Source organism: Scyliorhinus torazame, chromosome 6, assembly GCF_047496885.1.
Source record: "Scyliorhinus torazame isolate Kashiwa2021f chromosome 6, sScyTor2.1, whole genome shotgun sequence".
Classification (NCBI taxonomy): Eukaryota; Metazoa; Chordata; class Chondrichthyes; order Carcharhiniformes; family Scyliorhinidae; genus Scyliorhinus; species Scyliorhinus torazame.
The window spans coordinates 206,607,339-206,630,316 of NC_092712.1; positions in this window are offsets into that span (position 1 = coordinate 206,607,339).

Genomic DNA, 22,978 nt, shown 5'->3' on the forward strand with positions numbered 1-22,978 from the left:
GTCTCGGGACTCGTGGCAATGGTGGGGGCTGCTAACGGAGTTACTTTGTTTAATTCTCTATAATCGATGTTCAGTCTCCATGAACCATGTGATTTTCTTACGGGCCAAATTGGGACATTGTTTGTTGAGGCTACGGGCCGAATTACACCTTGATTCAGTAAACTTTTAATTACTTTCGCTGTCTCTCCCTCGGCTTGCTGTGGAAAACCGTATTGTTTCTGGGGCTTTGGATCGGGACCTGTAATGGTGACCACTCCTGGAATTTTACCGCAATCATGCTTGTGCTGGGCAAAAGATGCTTTGTGTCTCTTCAAGACTTCCCTAACTGTTTTAGTCCATGGTAATGGTTTGTGGATCAAACCAGTAATCTCCCACTGAGCGAATCCTGTGTTTGTAGTCTTCTACTGTGAGTGTGGCGGGGGCTCGTGCTTCTCTAGCCATTTTCCACACACTTATTTACGGGGTTGAAAGAAAGGTTGTGTGAGCTCACGAAATCTATCCCCAAGATTTGCTCTGCTGTCTGGGGTAAATCTACCAAAACGACTGAGTGCTTGGTTCGAATGTTACCGATCTGGATATCCACAGGGGCTGTAATGTGTCCCTGCTGGAGGTGTCCTGTAAATCCACTATGAGTGATAGTGTCTGTCGTGGGCCATATATCTCGTTGGTATATTGTGGAGGAGTTTAACATGGTTCGGGACCCTCCTGTGTCCCAAAGGAACTCTACGGGGTGTCCCCGGACTGTGCCTGTGACTACCGGTCTTCTGGACTTGTCCCAAAGTGTGTCGCAGACCCAAGTTGGGGACTCCGAACACCGTCAATCGGTGGCATTTATGGCTAAATTGTCTGAACGGGCGCTATCGCTGTGGATAGGCCTGGCATTTTTCCTAGGTGGGGCATTTGCATGCTGATTCCATTGCTGTTTCGGGGGGCTTGGCATTCTCGGGCATAATGTCCCTTCTGTCCACAATTGTAGCATTCCTGCGTTTTAGGGTGCTACGTGTTATTTCTACCTTCATTTACCCATGCGGGGTCTTGATGTGTACTTACTGAATTCATGTTTGCTTCAACCTTCTCCTGCTCTGCCTTTTTATGCAGGGATTGTTCCCAGGCTCTAGATAGTCTCTTCAGAAGCCACACTTCATTGTGTGCCGGGTCTGAGGGGTCATAATTTGCACATGCCTTTTGTTCTGCCTCTGTGGCATGGGAGACTAAACTACGGGTCCATTTGGCCGTATTGTCTGCAGTTAAATGGGCGCGGACTAAATCTCCAAATACTGCTGTGAAGCGTATCCAGAGGAGTCCAGCAAATGCTGTTGGATGCTCTCCTTTTTTCTGCCTACATCGGTTGAGTCCTTCTATGGGATCTCCTCTATTATAGCCAATGGCATCTAGGATGGCTGCTTTCATATCCTGGAGGCTACCTCCTCCTACATTTTGTGGGTCGGGAAGGACTGAACTAACAGACGGGTCAAGGCTCATTACTATGAGTTTTACTTCTTCCTGCTCGTCCAGACCGTACATGACGGTCTGTTGTCTAACTCGCTCAAAGAAATGGTGTGGGTCTGATGTGCGGTGAAAGGTTTCTATTTTATCACGGGCATCCCTTAACTGGGTGCTGGTTAGTGGGGTGGTGTACACAAAATCAGGTTGCTCTTCTGCTCTGCATGGTGACTGGATTCATAGGGTTGGGTGCTGCCTGTGCAGTTGGCGGTGCGGGTGCTTTCCTTTTCGGGGCCTGGGGGGCTCTATTCTGAATTTCTGTCTCGTTTACATATCGGCAGGCAGTTTCATTAAGTTCCTGACAATCGGGGCCATCTTCCTGATCTAAATTTGGTCCAAAGGTATCTCTGAACCCATTCTGAACTGAGAGCAGTGATTGCAATCTTGCAATTTGCTGCCTGCATTCGGTACAGAGGCAGGTACCAGATTTTGCCTCTGTTCCGTGGTGGAACTGTGGAGTGCCCGTAGGGCTGCCTTTAAGTCCTCACATTGCCTTTTCAATTGTTGTACTCGGTGTTCTGTTTCCTCTCGTAACGAGACCGCGCGTTGCGTGCCTTGATAGGCCTTATCAAACTGTGACTGAAAGCTACTTAGGTGAGCGAGACAAGATTGGTGTTCCCGTTTGACATTAGCCATCTCCTTGTCCTTCGCTGCTAGCTGCTCTCGGAGTTGCTCGTTTACTTTTTTGAGTTCGCTAACGTTTCCCTCATTCCTCTTCGTCCTCATGACCTCCTCTGTGCCTTGCAATTGTGCCAAACAGGACACGATTGCCATGAGCTTACGAACTCTACCTAAATTCTTTTTATGGATCTCGTTCAGGTTATCCCACCAAGTTTGTCCTATACCACCAGGACCTGTCTCTTCATTTGCACAAAACTCAGACCATAGGGGCCATCCTTTCCCCTTGAGGTACTTCCTAATTTCCTCTTCCCATATGGGACACTGTTCTGCTCTATCGGTCGCTGTGACCTCGGGTTCCTGTGGGTACATAAGGCGTTCCATTGCCTTCATTGTCATCTCTACCGTACTCTCTGTATCTCGACCGTGAATTTGGGACAGGGAGGAATAAAGCAGTGATGCAAACAGCAGGTATGGCTTAAGCTATTTTCCGGTTCACACATCTCCCAAAAGTTTCAAGCAACAAAATCTATCGAATTTACCTTATATCCCTTGTTAGTACGCATGCAAATTACTACACACTTCCGAATCTTGGAGGTTTGATCGATACTGGTCTTACGCTTGTGGTTTGTTTTACTTTTCCAATTGGATTTCTAATTCAAACGATTTGTGGGTTCTCTCGGAGTGACACAGTCACTTCTGGGTCGAGTCCCACCAGAGGTCGCCAATAAATATTGCTATCTTTACTTGCTATAAATATGGCAATCAATAAGGTTGCCCTTCTTTTATCTAGATAGTGATATGATATGCTCCCAGATTCACCAGGTATCAAATGATACCGCCACAAGGTTCAACCGGGTATCGATCAAAGAGCCAAACAACCAGTTAGTTAGTTCAAGATCAAGGTACTCTATTTACACACAAGATTAACTTACACATGCAACATAAACACTACGAGCTAAACTACACCTAACAACTATGACAACCTGTACTTAATTTCAGGCACCCGGCTTAGGTCAGAGGAACAGTGGCCTTTGTTCGAATCTGGATCGGCTGGATCTGGAGAAATAACTGCGGTTCGGCTAGGATCATCCGTCTGTTAGCGAGCGTTGAACTTGAACTTGCTTCTGGTGGGGCTGCAGTTGGAGATGGATGTTGCCGGAGCGCCAGGTCCAAAGGAGACCGAACATATGGCAGTGTCTCTCTTTATCCTTGGGGAGTTTCACGCTCTTTTGGGCGGTCCTTAGGTTTGGACCCAATTAATTGGGCAGTTCTCGATCACTGCCTTCGATCTGAGCCAATAAAGGGGCGGGTGCCTTGATGGCTGGGCATGTCCTAAGCGGTCATTGACCTTGCTGTTTATGCTTCCTGAGTAAATGGAGTGGCGCCGAAATGTCTGTGCTTGTATCAGTTACCTGAGTGTCAATCCTTTGTCTTACGGAGATGGGCCATTAAATGCTAATCAGCTGGGGGTTTCCATGCTGTCTGGATTCTCTGCTCACGAATATACATGCAGGCTCTGTGCCTGCCTGAATCTTACATTGTCCATATTTCCCTTTAGGCTTTGTGAACGTCCATGTTTCTTGTTGTAAGTGGCCACCCCGATGGCTACAACACTGGAGCTCTATGACTGAGGTTGTAGTAGTTTTGTTTTCGATTGAAGGTGGCATTGATTAAACAGATTCCTCTCTGTTCTATAGATTATCTCCACGCCTGCAGGTAATTTTCTGGAGATGTGGTGCATTATTTCAGTGTGGAAAATGGAGAAGAGAGTTGGTGCAATGACACAGCCCTGTTTGACCTCAACTATTATTGACGTGGGTTTTATGGTGGTTCCATTAGTGAGGATCATGGCTTGCACGTCATCACGGAGTGGGTAAGGATGGTGGCAAATTTCTGAGAGCAGCAAAATTTGAGGAGCGTACTCCATAAGCCTTCATGATTGACAAAGTGAAAAGCATTTGTGAGGTCGATGTAGGCCATGTACAGCGGGTGTTACTGTTCCTCGAATTTATCTTGAATATGTTGTGCAGTGAAAATCAAAACTGGTGCCTCTCGATGGGTGCAAACCACACTGACTTCTTGGTCACTGGGAAGAGGTGGTTGAGGAGGATCCTTGCAACGATGTTCCTTGTGGAAGAGAGGGAATCAAACTTGTCACAATTACAGCATCCCTGAGATCCCCTGGCATGCGCTCTTCTTCCCATATGAGGAATATGGAGTTGTGCAGAATGTCAGGAGTGTATCTCTGCCACGTTTTAGAATTTGAGCAGGAATACATCTGTTCCAAAGGCTTTGTTATTTTTCAGCTATCCAATGACTCTTTCAATTTTGCACTGGACCCAGTTAGCACCAAGACCAAACTAGTTGGAGTATTGAGGAATGGAATTAAGAATGCTTGAATCAAAAAATCCCGGCTAAGGATTTCTTCAAATTGTTCTTTCCAGTGAGCACTGACTGCCTCCCTGTCCTTGAAGAGCTCCCCTCCATGTTTGTCTCTCAGCAGGTGGGATCTTGAAAATCTTGGGCCACAGATCATCTTGGCAGCATTGAAGAAACTATGCATGTCATTGACGTCCATGAGTTATAGGACCTCCCACACTTTCTACCTACAATTTGTTCTTTATGTAATTGGTTTCATAATGCCTTCAGCCGCTGGTTGAACTGCCTCTTTTCTCTTGAGCCAATTAAAGTTTCCAGAAAGCTTTATGTTTACGCTCGATTATATTACATCAACCTCATTATCCTCACCAACACTCTCTGTTACCATATCAAAAAATTCAATCAAGTTAGCTCAATGTAATTTGGCTTTAGCAAATCCATTCGAATTTTGCTGAATTCTTTTTAAACTATTTTTATTCAATAGATTTTCCATTTTACAACATACACAAAAAAAAATCAACTTTATACAATTCTTATAAAAAATATCCCCACCAATCAGTCCCATATTTCCCTCCTTTATTCAAACCCCCCCCCCACCATTCCACCCCCAACTTGCTGACGACTACCAATTATTAAAGAAGGAAATAAACAGCCTCCACCTCGAGTAGACCCCCCCCCCCCTCCTCCCTCCTCTGACTCCCTAATTGCATACTTGATTTTTTTTTCCAGGTGCAAAAACTCTTGTCAGGTCCCCCAACCAAGTCATCGCTTTAGGCGGCTCTGTTGCCCGCCACCCAAGCAGAACCTTCCTCCAGGCTACCAGAGAGGCAAAGACCAAGACATCAACCTTCTTCCCGTCCTGCAACCCTGGCGCATCCAATACCCCAAAGATTACCACCCAAGCGTAACGCACCACCATTACCCACAAAATCTCCGACATAATTTCGAAAAAGGAAGCCCAGAACCTCACCAATTTAGGGCAGGACTGAAACATATTCGAGTGGTTCACCGGCTCCCTTGAACAACATTTGCATCTATCCTCCACCCCTGGAAAGAACCCACTCATGCGGGGCAGCACGGTGGAACAGTGGTTAGTACTGCTGCCTCACAGCACCAGGGACCCAGGTTCGATTCTGACTTCGGGTGACTGGTTGGAGTTTGCACATTCTTCCCGTGTCTGCGTGGGTTTCCTCCGGGTGGTCTGGTTTCCTCCCATAGTCCAAAGATATGCAGGTTAGGTGGATTGGCCATGCCAAATTTTCCCTTAGAGTCCAAAGGTTAGGTGGGGTTATGGGGATAGTGCGGGGAGTTGGCCTAAGGGTGCTCTTTCAGAGGGTCGGTGCAGACTTGATGGGCCAAATGGCCTCCTCTGCATTGTAGGAATTCTATGTGCACACTTAGTCTAGTGCGCTCTATACACCACTTTAAACTGAATCAAATTCAGTCTTGCACAGGAGGAGGTAGAATTTGCGCTGTGAAAAGCCTCACTCCACATCCTCCTCTTGTGCAACCCAAAGAAATCCTCCCTTACCCTATCTCATCCAAATACACTTTCTTATCCATCAGAAAAGGGAGCGGCAACCGAGGAAACGTAGAAAGTTCCTTCGAAAAAGTTCTGAACCTTTAGATATCTGAACCCATTCCCCCCTGGAAGCTGGAACCTCGCCGCCAGTTCCTCCAGCCCCACAAACCTATCCTCCACAAACAAATCCCTAAACCTCTCTACCCCCACCCGTTCCCAGACCCTGTAAGACAAGTCCATTCCCGCCAGAATAAATCTGTGGTTCCCACACATCGGCACCATTAGCGACATAGACTCCAATTTAAAATATTGTCGAAATTGCTTCCATACTTTCAGAGAAGCTGTAACCACTGGGCTCCTAGAGTACCCTGGCTGGCGAGAACAGAAGAGGAGCAGTCACAGGTGCCCTCAAACTTGAACTTATACAGGAAGCTTCCTTCACCCTCAAACCGACCCCACGCCCACAACCCGGCTCCATATTTTCTCAATATCCACTGCGCAGTAGTAATTCATCGGATTGTTTACCTCCAACCACGAGGGCTCTTAACGCCCAAACAACGTTTGAGACCAGCTTGTTAATCCTACCGAAAAAAAAAAACTTAGGCAGAAAGATTGGAGGACGCTGAAATGCAAACAAGAATCTTGGAAGGACATTCATTTTCACCGTCTGGACCCTCTCCGCCAACGATAACAGGAGAGAATCCCATCTTTTCGAACCCGCCGCCACCCCTTCTACCAGACTGGCCAGATTCAACTTGTGCAGCAAAACCCAATTGTAAGTCACCCGTATTCCCAAGTACCCAAAACTAGACTTGGCCAGCCGAAATGGCAATTTCTCCAGATCAGCATCCTTCCCCAGAGGGTTCACCAGAAACACCCGGCTGATGACCTTAGTGCGATAGCCAACCGATAAGTTGCCAGAGCAAAACAAAGCGGGAAAAGTGGGCATCCCTGCCTTGTATCCCTGTACAGCCGAAAGTACCCTGAGCTTAGTGCGTACACTCGCAGTGGGGGCCCTGTACAACAGTCTAATCCATGAGATGAACCTGGATCCAAAGCCAAACCGCCCCAGTATCTCAAAAAGATACTCCCATTCCAGCCAGTTGAACGCCTTCTTCGTATCCATGGAGATTATTACTTCTGGCTTGACTCCTAACGTGGACAACATCACCACGTTCAGGAGTCTCCTTATGTTAGTTTACAATTGTCGATGCTTAACAAATCCTACCGGATCCTCAGAAATAACCCCTGGCATGCACCCCTCCAAATGAGTTGCCAGCACCTTCGCCAACAGCTTTGTGTCAACATTCAACAAAGATATGGGTCTCAGTTCCTTCGCAAACTGTTTGTAAAATTCCATTGAGAATCCGTCAGGACCTGGTGCCTTCCCCAACTGCATAGAACAAATGCACTTCATAATTGCCTCTAGCTCGAGCGGAGCCTCCAGCCCCTGCACTCTTTTCCTCTCCTCCACCGGAAAGTCAAATCCATCCAAGAACTGTGCCATAGTTGAGCCTTCTTCCGGAGGCTTTGACCTGCACAACCCCTGACACCACCCCCCCCCCCCCCCCCCCCCCCCCCCCGGGTCCTTAACCTGAAACATCTCCCAAGTGACCGCCTGCCTTCTCAGCTGGTGAGCCAATAACTGGCTGGCCTTCTTACCAAGCCCGTAAAAGGTCTCTCTCGCATGACGAAGTTGGCTAACCTCTTGCCGCATCAATACCAACTCAAACTCCATGTGGAGCTTCTTCCCCTCCACAACAGCTCTATCATTGGGGTAGCAGGATACACCCAGCAGTATAATGGTAACTCTATTGCTTTTTAACTCTAACCAAATAGATTAAGTCCTTGATCCCTCCAGAACATACTGTTTCTCCAGCACTGTAATATTCTCCTTAATCTGTACAGCTACCCTATCTCCTTCCTTTCTTTCCCCATCTTTCTTGAATAACTTGTACCCAGGAATATTTAGTACCCAGTCATAAAATTCATAGAATTTACAGTGCAGAAGGAGGCTATTCGGCCCATCAAGTCTGCACCGGCTCCTGGAAAGAGCACCCTACCCAAACCCACACTTCCACCCTATCCCCATAACCCAGTAACCCTACCCAACACTAAGGGCAATTTTGGACACTAAGGGCAATTTAGCATGGTCAATCCACCTAAACTGCACATCTTTGGACTGTGGGAGGAAACCGGAGCACCCGGAGGAAACCCACGCACACACGGGGAGAACGTGCAGACTCCGCACAGACAGTGACCCAAGCCGGGAATCGAACCAGGGACCCTGGAGCTGTGAAGCAATTGTGCTAACCACTATGCTACCGTGCTGCAGTCATGTGCCTTTTGAGCCAGGTATCCATAACTGTTCCAATGTGGCTATTTTCAACTGCAGCTCATCATCTTTATTTATCACACTTTGCGTTTTTACATAAATGCCCTTTAAACCTAGTTTAGATCTTACTGCATTGTCTCTTAGTCTAATCCCACCTAATACCTTCTTTTTCTTACTTTACTGTTATTTGCTTCTCCCAATCTTTGTACACCTTGCTTATCCTTCCTAATGTTACATCCTGGATCCCATCCCCTTGCCGAGTTAGTTTAACCCTCTCCAACAGTTCCAGCAAAAGTTTCCACAAGTACATTGGTCCTAGCTCCATTTAGCTGCAACCCACCTGGCTTCTATAAGTTCCACCTTTCCCAGAACTGGTCCCAAGTGCTGAGCGGATGATCTATTTTTGCCTCCTCCTGAGGTCCCCAGTATCACAGATACCAGTCTTCATTCCACATGATAGAAAGAAATGGCGGAAGGCACTGGACACTACAAAGACTATGGGCCCTGACAACATTCCTGCAATAGTGTTGAAAACATGTGCTCCAGAACTAGCTGTTCCCCAAGCCAAGCTGTTCCAATCCAGCTTCAAAACTGGCACCTATCCGGCAATGTAGGAAACTGCATAGGTATGTCCTGTCCACAAAAAGCAGACATATCGAACCTGGCCAATTACTACCCCACCTGTCTACAATCGATCGTCAGCAAAATGATGGAAAGTCCAGTTGATGGTGCTATCAGGCAGCACTTACTCAGCAATAACCTGCTCACTGATGCGCAATTTGGGTTCCGCCAGAGCCACTCAGCTCCTGACCTCATTTCAGCCTTTGTCCAAACATGGACTAAAAGGCTGAGAGGTGAGGTGAGAGTGACTGCCCTTGACATCAAGGCGGCATTTGACTGAGTGGCATCTAGAAACCTTAGCAAAACAGAAGTCAGCAGGAATCAAAGGCAAAACTCTTCACTCGTTCGAGTCATATCTAGCACAAAGGAAGATGGTAGTGGTTGTTGAAGGTCAATCATCTCAGTCCTGGAACATCACTGCAGGAGTTCCTCAGGATAGTTTCCCAGGCCCAAACATCTTCAGTTGCTTCATCAATGACCTTCTTTCCATCACTAGGTCAAAAGTAGGGATGTTTGCTGATAATTATAAAATGTTCAGCATGACTCCTCAGATCATGAAGCAATCCATGTCCCGTACCAGCCTCCCCAAACAGGCGCCGGAATGTGGCGACTAGGGGCTTTTCACAGTAATTTCATTGAAGCCTACTCGTGACAATAAGTGATTTTCATTTCATTTCATTTCATGTCCAAATGTAACAAGACCTGTACAACATTCAGGCATAGGCTGATAAGTGGCAAGTAACATTCATTCCACACAAGTGCCAGGCAATGATCATCTCAAACAAGAGATAATCTAACCATCTTCCCTTGATGATATTCAATGATATTACCATTCCTGAATCTCCCACTATCAATATCCCGGGAGTTACCATTGGCCAGACACTGAACTGGACTAGCCACATCAATACTGTGGCTACAAGCTCAGATCAGAGGTTGGGAATTCTGTGGAAAGTAACTCAGCTCGTGACTCCCCAAAGAATGTCCAGCATCTACAAGGAACAAGTCAGAGATATGATGGAATACTTTCCCCTTGCCTGGATGAGTGCAGCTTCACCAACACACATGAACCTTGACACCATCCAGGACAAAGCAAGCTACTTGATTGGCACCCCACCCACCACCTTAAACGTTCATTCTCTCCACTACCAATGCACAGTGGCAGCAATGTACCATCTACAAGAGGCACTGCACCAACTTGCCAAGGCCCCTGTGACAGCACCTTCCAAACCCACGACCTCTACCACTTAGAAGGACTGATGTGGAGATGCTGGCGTTGGACTGGGGTGGACACTGTAAGAAGTCTTACAACACCAGGTTAAAGTCCAACAGGTTTGTTTCAAATCACTAGTTTTCGGAGTGCAGTTCCTTCCTCAGGTGTTGTAAGACTTCTTACCTAGAAGGGCAAGAGCAGTAGATGCATGGGAATGCCACCACCTGGAAATTCCCTTCCAAGCTACACACCACCCTGACTTGGAATTATATCGCTGTTCCTTTATTGTCGGTAACTCAAAATCCAGGCGGTCCTTTCCTAATGGCGTTGTAGGTGTATCTACACCACATGTACTTCAGTGGTTTAAGAAGGTGGCTCACCACCACATCATCGAGAATAATTAGGCATGGACAACATATGCTGGCCTCGCCAGCGACACCCATGAATAAAATAAATACCTCATCTCTTTTCTATCCTGTTTCTGTCCATCTGATTGGTCAGTCATTACCCAGCTGCCTTTCCATTCTGGTACCTTGATTTCGGTCATTGGCATTCTGGGGAGGCTCCAGATTTGTGTTTCTTGCTGTTTATTCTTCAACAATGGCCACTTAACAAGATTAATATGCAATGTCCCGTGTGACAGCTATTTGGCTGAACATGCTTACAGTAAAGACTGTTTAAAAGGCTAATAGCTTCCCTGGGGCTAGCCACATTCCAACAACTGTTAAACAAAGGATCTTTACATCATCTGAATAAGTCCCTTTCATCATTTCTTGACATACCATGACTTGTACAGGTGCCGCTGACATTCAACGGAGCTTATCCATCATGTTTTGTTACATATAGAATTCAGTGTTTCATCAATATCATTCAGGATATGCCAACTAAGTCCTAACAGTACTATAATAAAATAAATTCAATCGTACACCTTTCCCATCAGAGTGCTCCACAGCCGTTCAGTGTTATCCTTGACACTAGCACCAGTGACACAACATACCATCCTGCATGCACACCTGTGCCTGTCTGTTCTTCTAACTATAGAATCCTCTATCACTAATGCTTTCCCAGTCTGCCTCTTCCACCTGCACAAATGAAACACCACAGTGCCATGGATTTGACTCTGGTTACATTCCCCAGGTGAGCCATCACTCTCACCTGTATTCAGCACTAAAAAATGGTTGGAGAACAAGATGCGCTCAAGGAACTCCTGCATGATCTGCCTGGTCCTTCTTGACGGTCATCCATTCCCTCTGTACCTGCACACTCTTCAGCTGTGGGGTGACCACATCCAAAAAATGCACTGTCCGTGTAGTTGTCAGCCTTACAGAAGCACCCAGAATGAGTTACGCTCCCAAGCCCAGAGCTCAAACTGCATCAGGTGATGGAACTTCCTATCCACATGGTTTTCCAGGACACGAGAAGTAACGAGTTCCCACATGGAGCAGGATGTGCACTCCATAGGACTGAGGTGTCTTGCCATGTGTAGACTAACTGAACTTAGAAAAATAAACTGAAGGGTTATTAAATATTTATGTTAAAAAAACTCAGTAGCTACTGACGAATCACCACCTTCCCTTGTGCTGATGTCCCTTTTAGATGTTGATGCTTTGCTCCATGCTGCTCATGCTCACTCCATCTCATTCTCAAATGTCAGGTTTGCTCTCTTTACATCCAGGCCTTCCAAAAACCAATCACCTTTGCTGTCCTGTGATGACACTCCTTGATAGTTTCAGTGTTTTTTCGTGTAGTATTTACTCTCTATCTTCCCCGTTGACACATCCCCATTGTTTTTACAAATCAATCGCTGGCACTATTTCCCCTCAGGTTCGCTGTTCCTCTGAGATCACTCACCGCTAAATGTGTGCAAAATCAAATACATTATTTTCAAAGGCACCAATTGTCATCTGCTCCACCCACTTCCCTGGCTGCCATCTCAAAGCTCTGCTTGATTCCAACCGCTGTTTCTTGTCCCACTCTGTAAAAGACTTCCAGACAACTTTCTGTACATGAATATTGCTAAAGACAAATTAACCTGGACTATTGTCCTTGCATACCATATACAAACGAGTCGTATTAACAAAGAACAAAGAACAAAGAAATGTACAGCACAGGAACAGGCCCTTCAGCCCTCCAAGCCCGCGCCGACCATACTGCCCGACTAAACTACAATCTTCTACACTTCCTGGGTCCGTATCCTTCTATTCCCATCCTATTCATATATTTGTCAAGATGCCCCTTAAATGTCCCTATCGTCCCTGCTTCCACTACCTCCTCCGGTAGCGAGTTCCAGGTACCCACTACCCTCTGCGTAAAAAACTTGCCTCGTACATCTACTCTAAACCTTGCCCCTCTCACCTTAAACCTATGCCCCCTAGTAATTGACCCCTCTATCTACCCTGGGGAAAAGCCTCTGACTATCCACTCTGTCTATGCCCCTCATAATTTTGTAGACCTCTATCAGGTCTCCCCTCAACCTCCTTCGTTCCAGTGAGAACAAACCGAGTTTATTCAATCGCTCCTCATAGCTTATGCCCTCCATACCAGGCAACATTCTGGTAAATCTCTTCTGCACCCTCTCGAAAGCCTCCACATCCTTCTGGTAGTGTGGCGACCAGAATTGAACACTATACTCCAAGTGTGGCCTAACTAAGGTTCTATACAGCTGCAACATGACTTGCCAATTCTTATACTCAATGCCCCGGCCAATGAAGGCAAGCATGCCGTATGCCTTCTTGACTACCTTCTCCACCTGTGTTGCCCCTTTCAATGACCTGTGGACCTGTACTCCTAGATCTCTTTGACTTTCAATACTCTTGAGGGTTCTACCATTCACTGTATATTCCCTACCTGCATTAGACCTTCCAAAATGCATTACCTCACATTTGTCCGGATTAAACTCCATTTGCCATCTCTCCGCCCAAGTCTCCAGACAATCTAAATCCTTCTGTATCCTCAGACAGTCCTCATCGCTATCCGCAATTCCACCAACCTTTGTGTCGTCTGCAAACTTACTAATCAGACCAGTTACATTTTCCTCCAAATCATTTATATATTTATATATTAAGAAGCATAATCTTGGACTTCAGATGGCAAAATGTGCTGAGTAGTCGAACATCAAGTGGCTCTCCTCCGTAAAACAGAACAAGACATTTTTAACCGAATTTAGCCCACAAAATCAGACTAAATATCCCCTCATCCTCAACGGCAAGAAATACAGCAAGGATGCCAGGAAGCAGCAGCTCAAGATGCCCGCAGGGACACCAAGAACTGTGGCAAGAGAGAAGAGCAGCGAGCAGGAGGATCAGCATACCCACGTGGCGAGGGGTCGCCGGCCACCCCCGAGAGAGTGAGACCAGCGACCTGAAAAGCGAGCTCCCCCCCCCCCCCCCCCCCCGGCCCCGCCAGATGATGGATGGAAGATGTACCAGGGAGCTGAAGGAGATGAGAGAAGACATTAAGGCCGAAATAAAGGCAGCAGTCAAGGTTGCAGTGGTGGAGGCGCCAGCCACCATGCAGATGGCTCTCAATAGCATGGGGAAGAGATTAGAGGCCCAGAGGATAACGATAAAGGAGCTGGAAAAAACATTGATGCACTAGAATGACCAAATCATGTCCCATGAGGCCGAAATCAAGACGTTGGTGGCAACCGCATGAGCCTAAAGGGAAAGGTGGAGGAGCAAGAAAATTGGTCGAGGCGGCAGAACATCAGAACAGTGGGCCTGCCAGAGGGAATCAAGAGAAGGGATCCGACCGACTATGTGGCCCAAATGCTGGGTAATCTAGTGGGGAGGGACAGCTTCCCCAAGCCGCTGGAAATCGACAGGGATCACAGGCGCTCCGGCCGAATCCCAGGGTGGGGGAGCAGCCGAGAGCGATCATAGCTAAACTGAACAAATACCAGGACTGGGAAAGGATCCTTTGCTGTGCCAGACAGACAAAGGCATTCAACTGGGAATGACACAAAGTTAGAGTCTACCAGGACAATGGGGTGGACCTGGCAAGAGCAGGGCAGAATTCAATCAGGCAAAATCGGCCATATTAAAACCTAAATTAAATTTGGGATGCTGTACCCAGTCACGCTCTGGGTAACATACCAGGGAAATAACATGACTTCACTGCCCCTGCAGAAGCGCACAGGTTTGTCCAAAAGATCAGTCTAGACAGAAGGCAAGAAGACAGCGATAAGGAAGGCACAAAGGAGGCAGAGGAAAACCAACGGACAATTTTGTGTGGGACTGCATCGCCTCGTTATGGACAGGGGAATCTGTTTGTAGAAAGGAGGGGGAGAGTGGGGGAGAGTGCAGGAGAACGCAGGAGAGGGTGAGGAGGAAAAAGAGGGGACACTAACAGAGTGGGTGTAGGAGGGGGTCAGACCAACCCCAGGAGGAGGGCCACCACAATAGCAGGAAAGCTAACGCCAGGTGGTATGAGTGGGGGGGGGGGATGGACGCGGCGCATCTCCCACTGGAAGAGATTGTCTGGCGGGGGTGTAGGGACACAACACCAAGGGGATGGGGGAAGCAGAAGGATGAGCAGAAAGAGGGGGAAACAAATGCGCAGGGGGAACAAAACAAGGGGGGAAAGGGGTCTAGACTGGCTTCAGCAGGTCACTCTCGGAAACGTGGAACAAAATGACCCCGCAAGCAGCCACATTGGAGGGTCCCTGAGCAAAGGGAAATCACGGAGTGCAGGGCACACCCACGTGGCATTCACACTGTTGCCGGCCATGTTGGGTGGCCTCTGGACAAAGGGAAACCCTGGAGCCCAGGGACATGCCTCATGGTGAGTACGGTGACCGTGGCCATTTTGGATGGCCTCCTAACAGAAGGAAACCCTGGAGTGCAAGGGCGCATTCACAAGGTAAGTATGCTTGATCCCACAGGAGGGGGTTGTCAAAGAAAAACCATTAGGATAGTCACCTGGAACGTCAGGGGACTTAATGACCCAGTGAAAAGATCTAGAGTCTTCGTCAACCTGAAAAGTATGCAAGCTGATATTGTCTTCCTCCAAGAGATGGATTTGAGGGAGAAGGACCGACTGCGGGACAGATGTACCATTCATGTTAAGGGACGAGTGCTAGGGGGGTGGCCATACTGATAAGTAAGAGGTTGATGTTCGCTGCGACGAAGGAGGGGGACTTTAACTGTGTACAGGACCCACTGATAGACAGGTCAAACCCCAGAACTGGAAAATGGCAGGCTTGGCTAGAGAACTGGGAACATTTATCGAACAGATGGGGGCAGTGGACCCATGGTGGTTCATGCACCCAGGTGAGAAAGAATTCTCTTTTTTCTCGCAAGTACACAAGGTCTGTACCCGTATCAACTTCTTTGTAGTGGCGAAATCGGTGCTTCCACAGATAGTAAGGGTGGAATATTTCGCGATTGTAATCTCCAACCACATTCCACATTACATGGCTGTGAAGTTGGAGATGGGCTGTGACCAACACCTCACATGGAGGTTGGACATGACCCTTTTGGCCGACAAAGTCTTCTGCCAGAAAACATCACAGGCCATAGATGAGTACATTACTAACAACCAGAACTGGGAGGTCTGACCCTCCACATTCTGGGAGGCACTGAAGGCTGTGATTAGTGGAGAAATTATCACCCATAAGGCTCGCAGAGACGGAGAAGAGAGGGCGGCTAGGCAGCAACTGATTGACTGCATCCAGGAGCTCGACAGAAGATACGCCGAGGTCTCGACCGTAGAGTTTCTGGCAGAGAGGAAAAAGCTACAAATGGACTTTAACCTGTTATCCACCAGGAAAGCAGTGCAACAACTCCGCCAGACACGGGGGACCTTCTACGAACACGGAGACAAGGCTAACTGCCTGCTGGATCACCAGCTGAGAAAGCAGGGAGCCAGAAGGGAAATAGCACAGGTGAAGGATAGCAGAGGTGGACTGATAGCCGAACCAAAAAAGGTCAACAAAGCGTTTGAGACCTTCTACTGGGGGCTGTACACCTCCGAGCCCCCCTGAGGGGGACTCAGGGATGAAACAGTTCCTCGACGGATAGGACATGTCAGTCGTTGGGAATGATAGATGGAGGGGGCTGGAAGCACCATGAAGATTGGGAGAAGTCATGGAGAGCATCAGCTCCATGTAGGCGGGAAAGGCGCCGGGACCCGACAGGCTCCTCGTGGACTTCCATGAAAATTTGCAACGGTACTGTCTCCGCACCTGCTGGAGATGTTCGCAGACTCACTAGTGAAGTGCACTCTGCCTCCAATGCTAACAAAAGTCACTATATATCTGATACCCCAAAATAACAAAGACCCAACGGAATAGAGATCATACAGACCTATTTCGCTGCTCAATGTGGACGTGAAAACACTCCCCAAAACCCTGTCTAAGCGGTTGGAGGACTGTATACCAGAGGTGGTCGCAGAGGACCAGAGGTGGTCGCAGAGGACCACAGGTGGTCGCAGAGGACCAGAGGTGGTCGTAGAGGACAAGATGGGCTTTGTCAAGGGTAGGCAGCTAACAGCGAACATCAGACGACTGCTAAATATGATAATGACCCTATCCTCAAGAGAACACCAGAGGTGACCATCTTCCTGGATGCAGAGAAAGTCTTCGATAGAGTCGAGTGGAAGTACCTCGTTGAGGTACTGGAGCGGTTTGGGCCACGGACAGGGTTCACCTCATGAGTGAAACCCCGAAACAACACCCACAAGGCGAGCATACAGACCAACATCACTAGCTCTGAATACTTCCAGCTGCAAGGAGGCACAAGGAAGGGATGCCCACTATCGCTGCTTTTATTCGCCCTGGCAATTGAGTCACTGCCGATTGCCCTCAGAACGACGGGAAGCTGGAAGGGAATCCGCAGAGGAGACAGAGAGCACAAAGTCTCACTCTATGCGGATGACCTGCTCCTCTACATCTCGGACCCGAAAAGCAGCACAGAAGGGGTCATGAAGCTCCTGGGAGAGTTTGGAGCCTTCTTTTTAATCTTTTATAATCTTTAACAGTGTCACAAGTAGGCTTACATTAGCACTGCAATGAAATTACTGTGAAGATCCCCTAGTCGCCACACTCCGGCACCTGTTCGGGTACACTGAGGGAGAATTCAGAATGTCCAATTCACCTAACAGCATGTCTTTCGGGACTTGTGGGAGGAAAACGGAGCACCCGGAGGAAACCCATGCATACACGGGGAGAACGTGCAGATACCACACAGACAGTGACCAAGTCCGGAATTGAACCTGGAACACTGCCGCTGTGAAGCAGCAGTGCTAACCATTGTGCTACCGTGCTGCCCACTGTGATACCGTTGGTGCTAACTTTTGCCTTAGTTTAATTGCTCTGTATTATCACCTTTATGATACCGCCACGTGGTTCAAGTCCGAGCACTGATCAATAATCCAATACACCGCTTAGTAAGATTTAAATCAAAGCACATTTATTATACACAGTAATCACTACTCATGTACAAGTTCTATGTCTAAGCTACTTCTACAGCTAACAATCCAATACTTAACTTGGAACTGGCCCACCAGGTCAGGGAAACAAATGGCCTTTCGTTCGGGTTCTGAGCCTGCGGGATTCAAAGTTGGTACAGATTGGTGGCTAGGAGTGCCTATCTCGTAGCGAGCGTTGAAGTAAGACTTACTGGATATCGGCAGTGGCTGAACCGGTCACTATCAATGGTTGGTTCGCTTTGCTGAGTGACCCGGTCAAGAAGAACAATTTGAACTTGGGCTTAATTCTTATAGTCCCCAGGGGCTTCCCACCTTTCGGGGCTGACCCTGTACCTGGTTCCAAGTGATTGGACTTTGTCCCAATCACTTGGTTCAATTTTCTCCAATGCTGGAGCGGTTCCCTGATCGATGGGCGGTCCTGAGGTGGTCGTTCACCTCCTTTTGTGTAGGCTTCTGCTGGCACCAAAGAGTCTGGTTTTGCTTTATGTGTCTAATGTTGCTCATTGTTCCCGGAGATTGCTCATTAGTATGCAGATGGCTGGTGTTTTGTTATGCTGATGGTTGCTGGTATCGATCTTGTCTGGCCTTTCCAGAGGTAAATACGCAGTCAACCTGCAGCTGCTCGTTTGTATCCTGTTGGCTGACTTTCCCATCAGCCTTTGCCGTTCGCCATTTTAAATCGGGAGTTAGCCATTTTAAGTGGCTACATTCCCTCCTTGTGATCCTAACGCGAAGCATGAAGGATCACATAACTATGTTGCTTTCCATTCCCTGACCTAGGGGGGACACATCCTTCATGGCCTCTGCACTGACCATATCTATGCAAAAAATGTTTAACTAACAATTCTAAGGGCGCTATGTCAAACAGGGGCATGCATTACAAAACAATAAACTGGGAACCTCTAACTATTCTTAAAACACTACAGTCACTTAAACATTTCATCATCCTAACTTCCTCAACCATACAAACAAAATCATTGCATTTCCTGGCTTGGCAGTCAAGCTCAGGATCGTACAATTTGCTCATGAACAGTTCTTTACATTTCTTTATTTACAATAAACGCAAGTGAATGCACTTTATTATAGATCGCGGGGGTCGAGGGTCTGGTCGCATCCGAAAATAGGGGATCTGATCCTATATACCGGGGTTCGAGCGCAGTAGGCATTCCTTCTCCATTTCCTTAGACGCATAGTCTGCACTATGCAGCAGAGTATCGCTAATACCAGTAATGTTTCTATTACATAGGACAGAGCGTACCAGGTTATAAACCTGGCACACCAAGATGATGTGGTGTCGCTGGTGACTGGGCTCTGGGTACTGCAGGGAAGTGAAACATTAACGGCTGGGGGGCTTGAAGTCATGGGGTTCGCGTTCACGCGCAACCAAATGTCCATAAATATGATGCTGATCCATGTAAAGGAAGTCCTCATGGCTCTTCTCTTTCCTTTTCTTTCTTCTCTTCTCCGGTCCTGGAGCTTCTGGAGTTCAGTGGAAACAAGCGTAGTGTCTGTAACTATCTTTGTTTAATATCTCGTACGATAGTGTCTCTGTCCTGTAGTGCCAATTACTCACTTTATAATCGGTCACTATGTGTGACTCCCTCATTTGTTTTTCAAAAATTGAATTTTAGGACAAGACACACTTCCCAATAATGAACCAGTGCGAGCCGTCTCACAGACTGCGCGATTTACCATCCAAATGTTTCAGGATGTAAATAGCATGTGGTTGGCAACCTAAAGGTTACCTAAATAAAACAAAACTTTTTGAACTGAAAGTGCCAAAATGAGGTGCGTATGGGCCGCGACGGGTAAGAGGTGGATGGAGTCCCCCGGTTGGACGGCTACCAATGCTGTGTCTCTCCTACCCGAGTGTAGTTGACCAGAGGGGAGGGTTCCCAGGCAGGGCGGGTCCCAAGCCATTTCTCCACTGCCTGAGCAACCGACAAGAACGGGCAAGAAATGTAGTCATCGTGGTGGGGCTGCCATAGTGATTCTTTCCTTCGAACCAGAAGGGCAGTTACGAACGGGCGTCTGGTTCCTTAACCAGTCTCTGCAGACAAGTCCTCAGAGGTTTCGGCCGAATAGGCATGGGGCAGTGAGAAAATAAAATTCTCCTGTCGGACATACAATATTTAACAAACTTACAAACAACATAAAACATTCTGCAGGTTCCATCAGAAAGGACAACACTTCTCCCAAGCGGTTCCTTTTAAAACATCATCTGGACACCTCAGTTCTCGGTTGCAAACAGGGTCGCAAAGGGGTTCTCGCTTTGGGAGTCAGACCCAAAGTCATCCTCTTCTCCCGGGTGCCAAACTCTTGAGTGTATCAGGGCTGAAAGGGCTGCGTGGTGTGAGGTGGGGTCGATCTCGTCGTTGCTGACGAGTCTGAACGAGTTATCTCGGTGCCAGTAATTGGTGTCTAGCTGTGTGGGGACAAAATCGGGGGCGTCAGTGTGGTTCGGTGGTCGGTGGTGGGGTTTATTTAGGAAAGTGATCATGAAGGGATCACTTGGATCGTAGTCGGAATCGCTGGGTGTGGGTCCGGTTGCATGGGGATAGTAGGGAGGCGTGCTGTGGCTATCGTCCGAGTCAAAGTCGCTGTCTCTGCTGCTGCAGTCTGTGGGCGTTCAAGGACGGAATGTATATTTCGGGGGTGGAGTCGAGGTCGAGTCCGAGACTGGGCTGGACGTGGTGGGGGTTGGTAGGGTTATGTTGGCTGTGGGCGGGGCGTGGTGTGCTGCGTCAAGCATGACGTGGTGTGCGTGGTTCGACTGTGTTCCATATGCCTTCAGCTGGTTTATATGGAACCACGCAGTCTTACCGTTGGGGTACTTTATTTTATACACGTAAGGGCTTACTTTATCCACAATGGAGTACGGACCCGAGTATTTTGGTGACAGGAATGTGCTGGGGTTATATACAGAGAGCATAACTTGCTGCCCTACACAGTACTCTGTCACATGCACTGTCTTGTCAAAACAAGTCTTGCTCTGTTTCTTCCTTGTTCCCAATTTTACTGCGGCTGCTAGCTGAGGCGTTTTAACATTCTCCACTAACTGCCCTACTGCTTTCTCATGTGCGAAGGCCGTCACTTCGGGGCTGGTTAAGTCCAAACCTAATAAAAATTCTGTGCCTTTCATGGGGCGTCCGGTCATGAGAGTGTGTGGGGTATAACCTGTGGAAGTAGAAATTGTGTTACGCAAAAACATCAGCGCAAAAGGGAGGACTAAGTCCCAAGTGGTGTTGTTCTGCTGGACCATTTTTCTGAGGGTGGATTTTAGGGTCCGATTCATGCGCTCCACGATACCCCTCGACTGTGGGTGGTATGCGATGTGGAATTTTTGGGCGATGGCAAATATCGTGAGGATGTTCTGCATGACATGTCCCGTAAAATGGGAGCCTTGGTCAGATTCAATGCTGCGGGGGAGTCCCCATCTTGTAAAGGTGTGGTGGGTCAAAATCTTGGCTGTGGTCTTTGCAGTGTTTGTTCTGGCTGGGAATGCTTCCACCCATTTCGTAAACGTGTCTATCACCACAAGTACATATTTATAGCCATTCCTGCAAGGGGGCAATGGTCCTATAAAATCAATCTGGAGGTTAGTCCAGGGGCCATTAACGGGTCGGGTGTGGCTGAGTTGAGCCTTTTTGGCATATCTCTCCGGATTATTCTGGGCGCAGATAAGACAATTCTCGATGTAATGGTTTACATCTGTGGTAGTATGCATTAGGGGTCATGTGGGACTGTGAAGCCGTGATGTCATTGGCTGACAGATCCCGGGTCCTGGTTGGCTGTTGACCTCTAGCTCCGCCCTGAAGGCGGAGTATAAGAACCTGGAGTTCTCCCCCGCAGGCCAGTCAGCTACTGAACTGCGGGGAACAAGTCACGCTTAATAAAGCCTCATCGACTTCATCTCTATTTGTCTCTCGTGAGTCTTTGTGCGCTACAATTTATTAAGCGTGCTTAAAAGAACTATGGAGCTCAGGATCATCCCGGGATGCCTGAGGATCAGCCCCAATGCAGTGAACTCAGCAGCAGTTTTCAAACACTGGCAGACTTGTTTCGAGGCCTACCTCAGAACGGCCCCCGGCCGGGTCACAGAAGACCAGAAACTACAGGTCCTGCACTCGAGGGTAAGCCCGGAAATTTTCCCTCTCATCGAAGACGCAGAGGATTACCAGACGGCGTTCGCAGCACTAAAAAGCATCTATGTTCGCCCAGTGAACCAGATCTACGCACGCTACCAATTCGCAACGAGACGACAAAGTCCCGGAGAATCGGTAGATGATTTCTACGCCGCGCTACTAATTTTGGGACGGGCCTGCAGCTGCCCGCCGGTAAACGCGATGGAACACACGGACATGTTGATGCGTGATGCTTTTGTGGCTGGTATGAACTCTTCCCAAATCCGCCAAAGACTTTTAGAAAAAGAGTCGCTAGGACTCTCAGAGGCACGGGCCCTTGCAGCCTCACTAGATGTGGCCGTGCGAAACGCCCACGCCTACGGCCCCGACCGCGCGGCAGCTCCTTGGGCTCCGTGGACCCCCGTCGCGACAAACCCCCCCCCCTCCCCCCCACCCCACAGGCTTGCGTGGTTCAGACGCCAAGTCGTCCCGGGGGAGCCCGCTGCTATTTCTGCGGCCAGGCGAAACAACCCCGGCAGTGCTGCCCGGCCCGCGCAGCGACTTGTAAGAGCTGCGGGAAAAAGGGCCATTTCGCGGCTGTCTGCCGGTCCCGGGAGGTCGCCGCGGTCCCCGGCGAACAAGGATTCCTGTGCGCTTCTAACGCTCCCCAACCCCCCCAGCGCCCCATGTACGACCCGCAGGCGCAACCAGTTTGGGTCCCGACTACCGCTGTCCCCGGAGAACAAGGCGATCTGCGCGTTTCTGACGCTCCCCAACCCCACCAGCGCCCCATGTGCGACCCGCAGGCGCCGCCATTTGGGGTCCCGGCCGCCACGAGGGGAGGAGGGGCGCCACCATCTTGGGATCCCCCAGACCTGTGCGACGCATGGGGACGGCCATTTTGTCCACCCCCGCCGCCATCTTGTGACCCCCCAGCCATGTGCGATGCATGGGGGTGGCCATTTTGTTCACCCCCGCCGCCATCTTGGACGGCAACAACGGACCCCAGTGTCGACGGCTCCACGGGGTTCGAGGAAGACGCTCAAACACTACGATCACGTCTGGCCTCAATGACGCTGGACCAAGCACGGCCCCGGACGCTCCAGACGACGACAACAACGGTGCTGATAAACGGGCACGAGACACCATGCCTGGTCGACTCCGGGAGCACCGAAAGCTTCATCCACCCCGACACGGTAAGACGCTGTTTTTTGACCATCCGTCCCAGTGCGCAA